The 12621-nt window shown below is 39.3% G+C and overlaps 1 long non-coding RNA gene across 2 annotated transcripts in view; it reads left to right on the plus strand.

The window, feature by feature from the left end:
• Positions 1–12621, plus strand: part of LOC121043527 (uncharacterized) — a 267275-nt gene that overhangs the window by 125526 nt on the left and 129128 nt on the right. For both annotated transcript variants that reach the window (XR_005796882.1, XR_005796881.1), the window contains exon 2: positions 199–361. This is a non-coding gene — a long non-coding RNA (uncharacterized LOC121043527). The remainder of the gene's footprint in view (positions 1–198; positions 362–12621) is intronic.

The following is a 12621-nucleotide window of genomic DNA, read 5'->3' on the forward strand; positions in this document are numbered from 1 at the left end:
AGGTGGGCAGGGAGGGAATTCCAGGGAAATACAGTACTAATTCTTAGCTAGAAATCTGGCTACAAATCCCTATATAATCTCCGATGGTGTTGAACATGAATATGAATGTAAACAGGTATGGGACACCAAGACTCGTTTGGCTTTTGTGATTCTGCGTCCAGAAACATAGTAACCTTAAGGTACTTGAATTCCCCATAGGAAGAGAGCCTACCCAGTGTGGAAGCCAATAGCATAAAGCACAGCCTGGGAAAGAAGATGACACAGGAGAGAAAGAAAGACTTAATCATAATGAAATGATGCAACTCATGAATCCAACCATGGCTGAAGACATAATTTTTCTGGAGGTTTCATTGATGAGCCAGTAAGTTTCTTTTATTGTTTCAGCCAATTTGAGCTGGTCTCTGCCATTTGTAATCAAAGATTCCTGCCTAATATAGATATGGACAAAGGCAATAGACATAGATATTAGGAGACAGATGTGATGGAAATGAGAGAGACAAAGTTGATATGATTTCAAAACTGAACGCTTTGGAGAGTAAAAGGAGAACATGGCTTTGTGGTTGATGTCCAGAGTGGTAGAATAATTGTAACAGATTGTTCCCCACTCGGCAGGATCTCTGCCTTTGTCCCTCATGATATACTCTCCTCCCTTTCCTACCTTGCTCTTTGCCCTAGAAGCCTGTGTGAGTTAACTCTGAGGTGCCCTGGGGCTGGCTGTGTCTGTGAAAGATCTTTGCTCTTTTCAAGGTAACCCGGTCTTTGTAATTCTAGGTTCTTTAGGTAATCTCTCCCATCTGACATCCTTTCAGGCTTAGAAGAAATCATTGTCATGATGCTGCTAGTCTCAAGTTCCTGCACTGTCTCTTGTGGTTTCTCTATCCCACCTACATTTTGTAATTGGTCTCTTGGTAAATCACCCCAACCTCGGAATTATTCTAATTTGACAGTTCCATCTGTTTCTGCTTGGAATGCCAAACAGATCCACCCACACTTGATAGTTCATAAAAGGACAGGTTTATGTTGAAACAGTTTCCTCATCTATATAGAGTGCTTTACAGTTTTCAAATTTTCATTCTCATGATCATGTGATAGGCAGGTCAAGTAGTGTTATTCCAATTTTGTAAAGGAAACCAAGACTTGGATAAGAAATAGGTATCCTAGGTCACATAACCAGTAGGCCATCCTGGAACCGAGGGCTTCTGACTCCAGCTGCTGCGCATTCATTCTGTCACACCTTTATTTACCTGAAATGAATTAATTTGATTAATGAATTAATTACAATTTACTTTTTCTCATTTATCTCTAGCCAAATATCTAGGTCTTCTAGGAATAAGTATAAACAAGCATAGTTCTCCATTAAATAGATGCAACAGGCATTTGGTAACATGTACCCAGAGAAAGAAAAATTGTGTAAGTTGAGGGAATAATGAATCTACCTTCTGCATATGAGGAGCCACCTAAGATATACTGCAAAAATGGGGGGCAAAAATGATTATAGATATGTTTGCACATCTTGAAACAACAAACAGTTCAATATGATTTATGTAGTTGAGACAGGCTAAAGCCTCAGTAGTATAATAGCTGAGTCATTTGTCTTAGCAAGTATCTTGTTATTGGCAATCAATAATGCAGCCCAGATGACTGATGGCTTTGTTTTCTTGTGGTGCCTCAGCTGGTCTAAATTATTTATTTGACATATTGCCTCTTGGCAGATGTAAGGAAACCAATGATAATATGTTTGCATTGCCTGGATGTATATCTGAGAGGCAAAAATGGGTATTTTCTTCCTGTCACTGATCTTTGGACATACATAGGTAGTGTTATGTTTTGTAGAATTGTCATGTCATCTGCTACATGTTTTGGGAGGAGTGAGGCCATAGGGTTTTGAAGTGCTATTTCTGGTTGTCCTAAAATGTAATAAACTTCATTACTGTCAAGAGTGCATTTGAGGGGCAGACATCTGCCTTCTTCCCAGCCACAGTGAATACATGTGGGCCCAGGGCCCACACTTTATTGTGATTTATATGTTAAGATGTCTTTCCTTCCCAATAGATGGGCAGGTCCTTGAGGACAGGAACTGTGTCTTATTTATCTTTGTAATCTCGGTATCTGTCACAGAGTCTGACACACTAGTAGTCAGTTAATAAATGTTTGTTGATGAACCAAAGATAGGAATGAATGATCACACAGAGAATTTATAGCTTTTGCTTTAGGTTTACAAGTTATTAACCTGATTCGATAAAGTACTGCTTTGGAAGGCGGCATAAAATAAAAGACAGATCTTTTTTCTTTTTGAATCTCAGTGACAATAGACAAGTTATTTAACTGTGGTAAGCTTCAGCTTTCTTTATACAAAATGAGGAACACGGTATTTTCTTCATAGTGTTATCATGGGAATTCAAGTGTAATAATGGACTTGAAAAAGTTTGTAAACTTGAAATGTCTATATAAATAAGAAATTTATGTGAGGGTAGTGGTTTACTGGTAAACTGGCCCTACCAATAAAACAAACCAAAACAAACTAGCTCTTATTTGTAGCATTTGCCGATTTCTGTGGTATAAATGCTCCCATCATGGCTGATTTCAAACTTAAGTTTTGAAAACCAGTTCCCAAAATTCCTGAATATTTAACAAGTTGTTCTTGTGAGCTGGCTTCTAGACACCGTTGGGTAAGAAGAAGGGATTTGGCTTAGATGAAGCAGAATTGTGATGTCCTTAGTGTTTGGTTGACATGTGGAAGGGAGTTCTGTATTTTGAGAGAGGAAAGACTACCAAAATGTTTTGACAGGGAGACTTTAGATCTGTACCTAAAGTTGAGCAATATGACATCATTACAATGACTTTCTTAGTGGCAGAGAGGTACCCAGAAATTCTTTCACCCTTAACTGAAAATTTTTGGCACTAATACTGAATGATTCATTCAACAAATATTTATTTATTTTGGGTAGGAGAGGGAAACTGCTGGAAAAGCACTAAAAATGGGGAATGTGTTCATTAGATGATCTGTGATTCATGGAATAGATTAACATTGACCTTTATGGGGGAAAGGGAGTTAATGGAAGGATAAACTGGACCTGACTAGGAGACATCAGAATCTGGGATGGCTCTACAGATGTCTTTCCTTTGGTCTTCCGGATCTGTTATGGTGTCTTTGTTTCTCTTTACTAGTCTCAGGCTTTTCACAATTTGATAATGCAGAAGATGTGGTTATATGTTATATTTCATAATTCTATCTAATGGCCTTCACTTAGCATAAGCTGTATTCATAGGGACATATCAAAAGTTCAGTGTGACTAAGTTAATGTGCATGTCAGGAAGTGATTCTCAATTTTTAGCATGCATTAGAATCACCTGGAGAGTTATTGAAAATTAGACTCTGGGAATGTAGCTAGAGTCACCATAACTCAATATCTTGGGGTGGAGCCCAGAAAAATAAGCACCGTTGATTACTCTGATGCAGGTGGTTGGAAAAACGTGTTTGGAAAAGAACCCTGCCAATTGTTTAAGTAATTTACCTTTCATGGTTGGACTTTATCTTCTAACTCAGTGGGTTCTCAACCTTGGCTGCACATTGGGATCACTTGAGAGCTTTAAAAAAACCACTCACTCTTGGCACCCCAAATAGTTCTGATTTAACTTATTTGGGATGTGGTCTGGTATTGGGATTTTTAAGAATCTCCTCAACTGACTCTAGTATGTAGCCAAGTTTGAAAACCCTTATGCTATGGGAGCCTGTGAAGGGGTTTAAGCAGTATGCTGTTGAGGAGTGAAACAGTCAATTTTTCATTTGAATTACTCTACTAGCTGACTGGAGAAAGGAACTGAGAGCTACAATACTCTTATGTTCAAACAGGAGGTGAAAGGCAGGAGGTTGGTGCAAGAAGGTAGGATACTCAAACTTAAGACAGGTTCCAGATGAATATATGAACTAAGAGTATGGCTGTGGAATGAGTGGTGGAAGAAAATAAGTGAAGATCATCAGAGTTAAGAGGGTCAATAACAGAGAAGCTGGGCATAGATAGTAGTCATGTGGAGGGATAGAAGGGATATAGTCATATGTGAGAACCTCAAAGAAAGGTGTTTTTTTTTTTTTTACACAAGATGGAAGACTAATGGCCTGGACATAGGGTATCATGACACTAAATGCTTTCTCCTACAAGAGAAGTAGGTGACTTTGTGGATGAGAGAGAAAGGAAGAAGAGAAAAGGAGAAATTTGGAGAGGGTTATGGGGTAGGGGATGGGGGAATGGTTATCTAAGAGGGAGACAGATTTTAGTTAAGGCAGGAGGTAGAGAGAATACTCTTGGATTAGATACATTTATAATGACTGAGAAAGAGTTTTAGAGGGTACATTCAGAATGTCAGAATGGAAGTTGTATTTGGGGTGGAGCTTGTATAGAGTTGGTAGTCACTAGGACTGACCACAAATATAGTTGTCTCTTCTTCAGGGCACATGGCACGATTGCATTTTTCTTCATCCTTTGATCAATGGTGGCCCTGTGGCTTTATTGGACCAATGTGACAAGTGAGCAGAAATGATATGTGTTACTTCTACACAGAAGCTTTAAGAGCTAGGTCAGGATTTACCATATCCACTTTCCTCTGTCACGGCAACCACCAACATTTAAAATAGTAAAGTCTATATCAGCCTAGGGTCCTGGATCAAGACCCTGCTGCTAATCTATGATAGACATGAATTAGGAACAGGGACTGAACCTTTGTGGTTTTTTAAGCCACAGAAATTTTTATTTGCTTTGTTACCTTAGCATAACCTATGGGAGGCAGACCATGTATGTATGAATGTATAGTCCAGGGCAAAAGCTCAGAGAACAAACCATTAGTATCAGGTGTTAGTTGCAGTTGGATATATTTGGGGGAAAAAAAGGCAGACATACAATCAGGAATGAAAGGAAATAAAATACATACAAAAAAATACTTCACAGTTGGAAGAGGAAGCCACCCCTCAATTCCAAACAGAAAAAGACATAATTCCGAAAACTCTGGAATGGTAAAGAACAATTAAAACTTGGCATTGGAGCAAGCATCAAATTTAGAGTATGGCCATCATATCCATTGTAGATGGGGTTACCTCAAGGTCAAAGTCTAACTAAGCGTATACTGCGTGGTGATGTGGTACCATAGGCCACAGAGCTGTCGTGTGGATAGGATGACCACTGGCTCAAGTTTGCTGGTACTTTCAGTGCAAGAACTGTGAAATTCCAAGACACATAGAAAAGACACATAGGGGCTCCTACCTGTGGACCCCATAATGGGCAATTTTGCCTGGATAAGAAATAAAACCTTTGTGGTTTTAAGCTACTGAACATTTTGGTATGGTTACTGCCACATAAACCTGGCATATTTTGGCTACTCCAGGAGGAAAGGAACCATAGGAAGAGGAGAAGAGTGGAATTGGGGAGTGGGCCAGAGCATTCTGTTTTGACTCCTTATGAAGTTAAGAGGCAGTGAAGCCAGTGGGGTTAGCTCACCTCAGAGTTCTAAGTGGTGCTCTAGGTCAAAGTGCGGCCAACGTATGCCACACGCTGGACACATGTGAAGGCAGAAAGCATGTTTACTTTGACATTTTTCGTTTGTTTTTCAAGTGAATTCCCTAAGGACCCTTAATATAACTTAATTACCTCAAAAATAGTCACACAAACATTTGGATACACATCTATTACATGGCCTGTGTTATTCTTTCCCTGTGAATTTTTTTTTTGGGGGGGGGGTCTCAGCAATGTATATGGACTCATAGAGGTTTCCAGACCAGTTTGAACTGATGGGAGAAAGCATTAGTTGTTGCATTGCTAACGTCCATTAGGAGGACAACCTTAGGCTCAGAATTACACTGATTGAATATGAATGAGATCTGGGACTTTTTATTTTTATTTACTTTTCCTGTTCCAATAAAATGAATATGCATTGTAATGGGAAGGCAGATAGGGCTATTACCAGTGCAGCTGAGAACAATTAGTTCTTATTTGCTTAACACCGTTTCTTAATGTGCAATTGTAAAACTTTTCACAGGATGTTTTAAATGTAATCAATTTTTCATTGCTGTTTCTAATAATTCAAAGAGCCTGACATTTGCAATCAAGCCAACTATGGTCGATACCCATTTTCTCTTAGTTAAATAGGAATTGAACTCAGTGACACAATGGTGGCTTCTGGAACTGATTCTGTGTGCTTACTCTTTTGTGAGGGCTCCATCAGATTCATGAGCTTGCAGGACAGACTGTCAAGTATCACAGGGACTTGATAGTGCTGGACTATCAAGCTGGACTTCCTGCAGTGCAGGGGTCAGCAGCCCCATCGGGGCACGGAACCTGGCCTTACTACTTCCTAGAAGTGTGCACTCGGGCAAGTTGCTTCTCTGCACCTCAGGTCCCTCACTTATAAAATCAGAAAGAATTTCTTTTACAGAGTTGTTTTAGGATTAAATGAAATAATGCATCAGTCATGTTAAATTACTCACTATTAGTGGCAAGTGACAAAAAATCCAACCCAAACTACCAAAAACTAAAAGGGAATTTAGGAACTTGATAGGGTTTGGGATGTGCTATCCCAAACTGGGGCACAATGGCATATTGGCTATTTTAGGCTGGAGGAATTTGAGAAACAGTAGGTATAGGAAGGACTTCCTGACATTTCCTTGAAGCAGGTCATAAGACCCTCATATGGGAGGTGTCATCCCTGTATATGGAGGACAGCAGCATCCGATTGCCAAAGATGCAGGGATGCTAAAAGGAATTTGAATGAACAGGTTTTGGTAAGTTATCCCCAATTTACTACTTTTAGCTTGTACTCCTTTGTCCTATCGCATTTTTTCCATGCCTCTCTACTCTTCATCAAACCTAGTATAAAAACACTCAGATTGAAAGGGTTCTTTAGGTCTTCATTTCCTTATGAAGGCTCTTCTGTTATGTAAAACTTACATTAAATACATTTGTATGCTTTTCTCTTGTTAATCTGTCTTCTCTTCTAGAGACCCAGCTGAGAACCTAAGAAAGAATGGGAAGGTATCTCCCTTTGGGTTCCTATAGGAAGTATATCAAGGGTTTTTCTGGTTTCAGGAATAGCTGGATCCTGGGTACTGAAATGATGTGAGGATCCTCTTTATGCCATTTGTATCAATATGTGTTGGTTTTATTCTCTTCTTTTCAGATCCAGGTTCTAAATCAGGGGCAACAGGTCTAGAGCTATGGGGGAAGAAAGTTTTGGGGGGAATAAAGACAGAAGAAAATGGCAGCTTTAATGACTTTTTTTCAGTAGTTTTCATGGGCTTGCCTCCACACTATTTCCTTGAGCATCTCTTCATCATATTCTAAGCCAAGGATCAGCGAATTACAGCCGGCCAGTAGGTAGGGCCATATCTAGCCTGCTGTCAATTTTTGCAAGTGGAGTTTTATTGGACTACAACCATGCTTCCTCATTCTTGTATTGTGCATGGCTGCTTTTATGCTACAGTGGCATTGTTGATAAGCTGTGACAGAGACCACATGGGCAACAAAGCTTAAAATGTTTACTCTCTGGCTATTTATGGAAAGTTTGCTGGCCTCTTCCAGAAAAAAGTTGAAACTAGTGGATTCAGAGTGGCTTGTTTACCAGGTAGTATGCAAGACAACCCATTGTGAAAACTGAGAAATATATTTCACCTTGTATTTTTTCTCATTCTCTTTTTTTAAAATTTCAGCTTTATTGAAATATAATTGACATATGAACTTGTAAAATATTTAAAGTATACATATACCTGTACGTTGTAGAACAGATTGTCCTCATCTAGTTAACATTCATTGCCTCATTTATACCAATAAGTGAGCAAATACAATACAGTGTTATCAACTCTCATGTTTTACATGAGATCCTGAGCCTTATTCATCTTATAGCTCAAAGTTTGTACTTTTTTATCAACTTCTCCCCAACCGTCCTAGCCCCTGGCAACCACTTTTCTACCCTCTATTTCTAGGACTTTGCCTTTTTTTTAATTACCCATATAAATGATACCATTTGTATTTGCCTGTGTGGCATATTTCATTTAGCATGATGCCCTTAAGGTCTATCCATGTTATTGCAAATGGTAGAATTTCCTTCTTTCTCATGGCTGAATAATATTCCCTAGTGTGTATGTATATATCACACCTTTTTGTCTCATTTTTCTTTCTGAAATATTTAAAGAGTAAACTTTTCTAATACTTAATATACATCTTGACAGTATTTAATGAATGTATGTAACTAAAAATATATATTTAATATATATCATATTTATATATTTCATGTGACAAATTAACATATTAAATATATAGATATGTATCATATTTATATTAAATATATTTAGAATATATATTAAATCTACACATTATATTAAATCTATAAATTTATTTATGATGTTTTATATTTAATATAATATACAAACTATATATTATATATAGAGAGAGACAGAGACAGACAACAGAGACAGAATTTAAAATTTTGTACTGCTTGTCCATCACTTTGGGACAATTTGCATGTACTTAATTCCATTCTCCTTCCCATTCTCAGCTGGCTAAGTGTATCTGCTCCTAGTGTAGCCCTGTGTTTCTTATCACTGCATGATGAGGATGGCGTGCTAAATCTAACTGTTCATTTAGAGATAGATGTAAAATAATAAAAATTCAGTGGAAGGAAGAATAAGGGAGGCAGGCTGCTGCCTGTGATTATTGAAACCAGGCACATTGTAGAAGCATCAAAAGAATAAACAATCCGATCTGTCTTATTTCTGAATTTTAAAAGAGAATGGTATTTCTATTCATCATTTATCTCACCCGGGATTTGAACAAATACAGGTTTTCTGGCAGCAATTATTGATTTTTCAATATTTATAGAAAATGACACATGTTCTGCCAAATGTGATATTTAGTAAGTGAGGTGAGTTCTATAAATCCAGAGGATTGGGGATTGTGCTAGCAGGACAATTTGTAAAATATGTTAAAGCTGATTAATAAGAAATAGATATGTCAATGAGGTTTTAAAGTGAAACAATAAAGGGATGTTGGAACCCAGTGGGAATACCTTAGGCTTGACTCTACAAGCACTGGCTGGGCTCAAAGCGTGGAAACCTGGATCATCCTTTCATACTCGTGGGAAAATTGGGTTGTGGGACAAAGAAACCTTTTCTAGGAAGCAGCAGGTATGTGAGAGGAGGACAGTTTTTTTTCCTGATGTACTTTCTGTCATTCTGTCCCCCGCCCTGCTCCCCCCCCCCCCCCGCCTTTTGTTTTTTTCTTTCTGTGTGGCTTGCTGCTTGGATCTGTTGGATTTTCCCCTCATTTAAAAAATATATATTTGTGCCTGAGAGTGAAAACCTACTGTTATGGAGTGAAGATTGTTTAAGAAATGTGGAGCTGGGGTGCCTGGGTGGCTCAGTTCGTTAAGCCTCCGACTCTTGATTTTGCCCCAGGTCATGAGCTCAAGGTTTGTGAGTTCGAGCCCCGCATTGGGCTTTGAGCTTACAGTGAAGCGCCTGCTTGGGATTCTCTCTCTCCCTCTCTCTCTGCCCTCCCCTACTCTCTCTCTCTCTCAAATAAATTTTAAAAAATTAAAAAAAAATGTAGAGCCGTTTATATAAGGGGTCCCATGGAGAAAGGATGGAGATCCTAAATCTTTATTCTTTTTTGGTTTTTAAATGTTTATTTATTTATTTTGAGATAGAGCATGCACATGTGTGTGGGGTAGGGACAGGAGAGAGAGTGAGGGAGAGAATCCCACTCAGGCTCTGCACCTTTAGCACATAGCCCCATGCGGGGCTCCATGAGATAGTGACCTGAGCTGAAATCAAGAGTTGGACACTTAACTGACCGACCTACTCAGGCATCCCCTAAATTTTCATTCTTATCTGGAAGGTTTCTGGAATTGCTTGAGGTAGGTAGCCTGGGTTAATTCTGACCAAATTCCCAGGGCAGACAGTGCCCCGAGGCTTCCATTGTAACATCTCCACTGGAGAGAAGAGAGATGGTGCAAGCTAACTGGCTCCTGCACTGAATCCACTGAAAAGGGAAAGGGGAAGAGTAAGTCGATGTCTTTGACAAATGGTGGCTCAGGTTCTTCCCTCTCCCTGTCTATCTTCTTAGGGCAAATTTATGTCCTGCGGAAAATGGAGAGAGAAACCTGTTTCAGAATTGTGATACTGGAATCCTGCGTCACTTTTGGCGTGGATCGGACATGACAGTTTTACGGGGGGGGGGGGGGGGGGCCGACATTTTTTTTTCTCATACTTTGAAGAACATTTACATTCTTGGAAAGGAGTTGCCCGAGTATCAGGGCAAAGAACAGGAGATCTGGCCTCAAAATCATTGCTTCACTTGAGATAGGCAGCCCACAACAATTAGCTGATGGCTCTTTTCCAAGTACTCAATTTTCTAGCTATTGTGGGATGTGCCAGACACAAGGGGGCACCACTGAGCTGTGGGTCCTGTACTGAGACCAAAGAAATTAGCCTTTTTTGAGATGGAGATTCTGGGATAAATAGAAGAAAGGAGTGCTTCATAGAGAAAGACTAGATTTCTTGCTCATGCAGTAGGCAAGGGGGTGGGGCATGAATTGAAGCCATACTTGGAAGCCCTGTTCCCACCCCATTTGTAAGGACACTCTAATTATACTTGTATTACTCCTTGCTGTGTGCCATGCAGTCTGCCATGCTAGCTTTTATGGACAGGGAGGTTGAATTAGACGGGTGGGATGATAAGCTTACCCAGGTAGCCAATGAGAATTGATAAGATGGTCAAGAAAGTCTCCCTGGAATAGAATGTTAGAACTGATTCTTAGCGGGAAGGGACTGGAGTTGTCTAGGTACAAAGTCCACTTGTGACAAAGAGTAGACATATCACGAAGCACTGTGATCTGGTGCAAGCAGTTTGGTATGACTGGTTAGAGGGGTTCAGTGGGAGAGCAGCATCCAACTGGAGTCCTTGCAAGGTAGAAAAAGTTCAGGTCACCAGATGAAAGGTCTGGAATTGTCAAGCCAAGAAGTTTGGATTTTAGACAAAATGCAGTGAGGAACCATTAAAAGATTTTGTAAAAGGGTAATATCATTGTGGTTTTTTTTCAAAGTTAATTTTGTTATGAGTTGAAATATATTGAAGATGTAGAGGTGAGGTAACCCTGTGGGTAAGAATTGTAGCAACCAGGATTTATCACCAAACTATCATGCACACACTCTGTAGTACTCATGTGATCTGAGATTTGGACAAATGATATGCTTGTGCCAGCAGATAAATTTCTGTGTATCAATCTCAGACCAGAGAATTTACATGTGAAATCTTATGTCTTTAACTTTTTGCCCGATTCAGTCCTAAGTGGTATCTTTTCTTCTCAGCTACTCAGTATGTCTGCTTTTGTCCCTTCAAGTGTTAACTTGAATATTGATCATTCACTGTATGTGCTGATTGTGTTCCAAGATTCAGGATAAATCCTGTTTATGAATGTGCGGTAAACAATGTCTTCTATTCATGTATAACATGATTTCTCCTTTTATGCTGCATGAGACTGTAATTGCAAATCTTATTTCTAACCCATTTAGAGTGTGCTCATTTCTTTCTGGTCAGTTTCTGAAAGCTGTCTTCTATAGGACAGGCCAGAAGAGTCACAGTCCATGCTTAAGACATGCTAGAGGCTCTGAAAAGTCCTGCAGGAAGAAATCTGCCCTTGCTTTTTAACTCAGGGTTTCTCAACTTATTGGATCACAGAATCCCTTATGTAAATAATCTATTATAGTCTGCAGAACCAGTGTTTCGGATAATGCACTTTGGGACTTTCTGTCTTACATGACCAGATTTATAATAAAAATATTAACATATTATATTATATTGTAATAATATAACAATATTAACAGAAGTGTTAGCTTAGCTCTATGGCACCTAGGAAATAGACAAATGATATTCCCAGTAATTGAAGTAATCTTCAGTCTTATAGAAATGCAAGTGATAATATTAAACCCTCATGGCAAGAACCTGGGAGTTGATGACAAAAATAATGCTGATTTGTTGGTGGAGATGGGGAAGAGGCACAGAGTGTGAGGCTCAGGTTTTGTTTTCTGGTCTGAACACTCTGAACCAGGCTTATGCCTTGGCTATATGTACCCTAGATAGGGTTCCTGCTTTGTGGAAGCAAAGCTGAGAAATATTGCTGAGCCGAAAGGGTTTAAAACCTACAGCCATTTATTGATTTCAAAGGCAGAGTAATATAGGAATTAAAAGTCCAGACTCTGGACCCAGCCTGCCTGGGGCCCCCACTTATTAGCTATGTGACCCTGGGCATGTTGATTAGCTTTTGTGTGTCTCAGTTTCCTCCTCCATAAAATGAGGCAAATTACAGTGTTACCATCATAGAGTTGCTGAGAGGACTCAGTGACTTAATTTTCATGAAGTTCTGGAAGTAGCGTCTGGCACAGAGTAAGTGTATTGTACATGTTTGCTGCTACATTGTACTTGATACCGTGTGAGATGGGAGGGATGATAAGACAATTCTTGCCCTCGAGCTCACAGACTACTATGAATAAATTATAGTGATTTAGGGTGAGAAATTGATCTATATAAAGGCATGTAGGAGAGTGGTAGTAAAATGTTTGTTAAGAGAGCAATTTCCAGG

The sequence above is a fragment of the Herpailurus yagouaroundi genome, unplaced genomic scaffold (genome assembly GCF_014898765.1).
Source record: "Herpailurus yagouaroundi ecotype Mexico unplaced genomic scaffold, PumYag 187, whole genome shotgun sequence".
Taxonomy (NCBI): domain Eukaryota; kingdom Metazoa; phylum Chordata; class Mammalia; order Carnivora; family Felidae; genus Herpailurus; species Herpailurus yagouaroundi.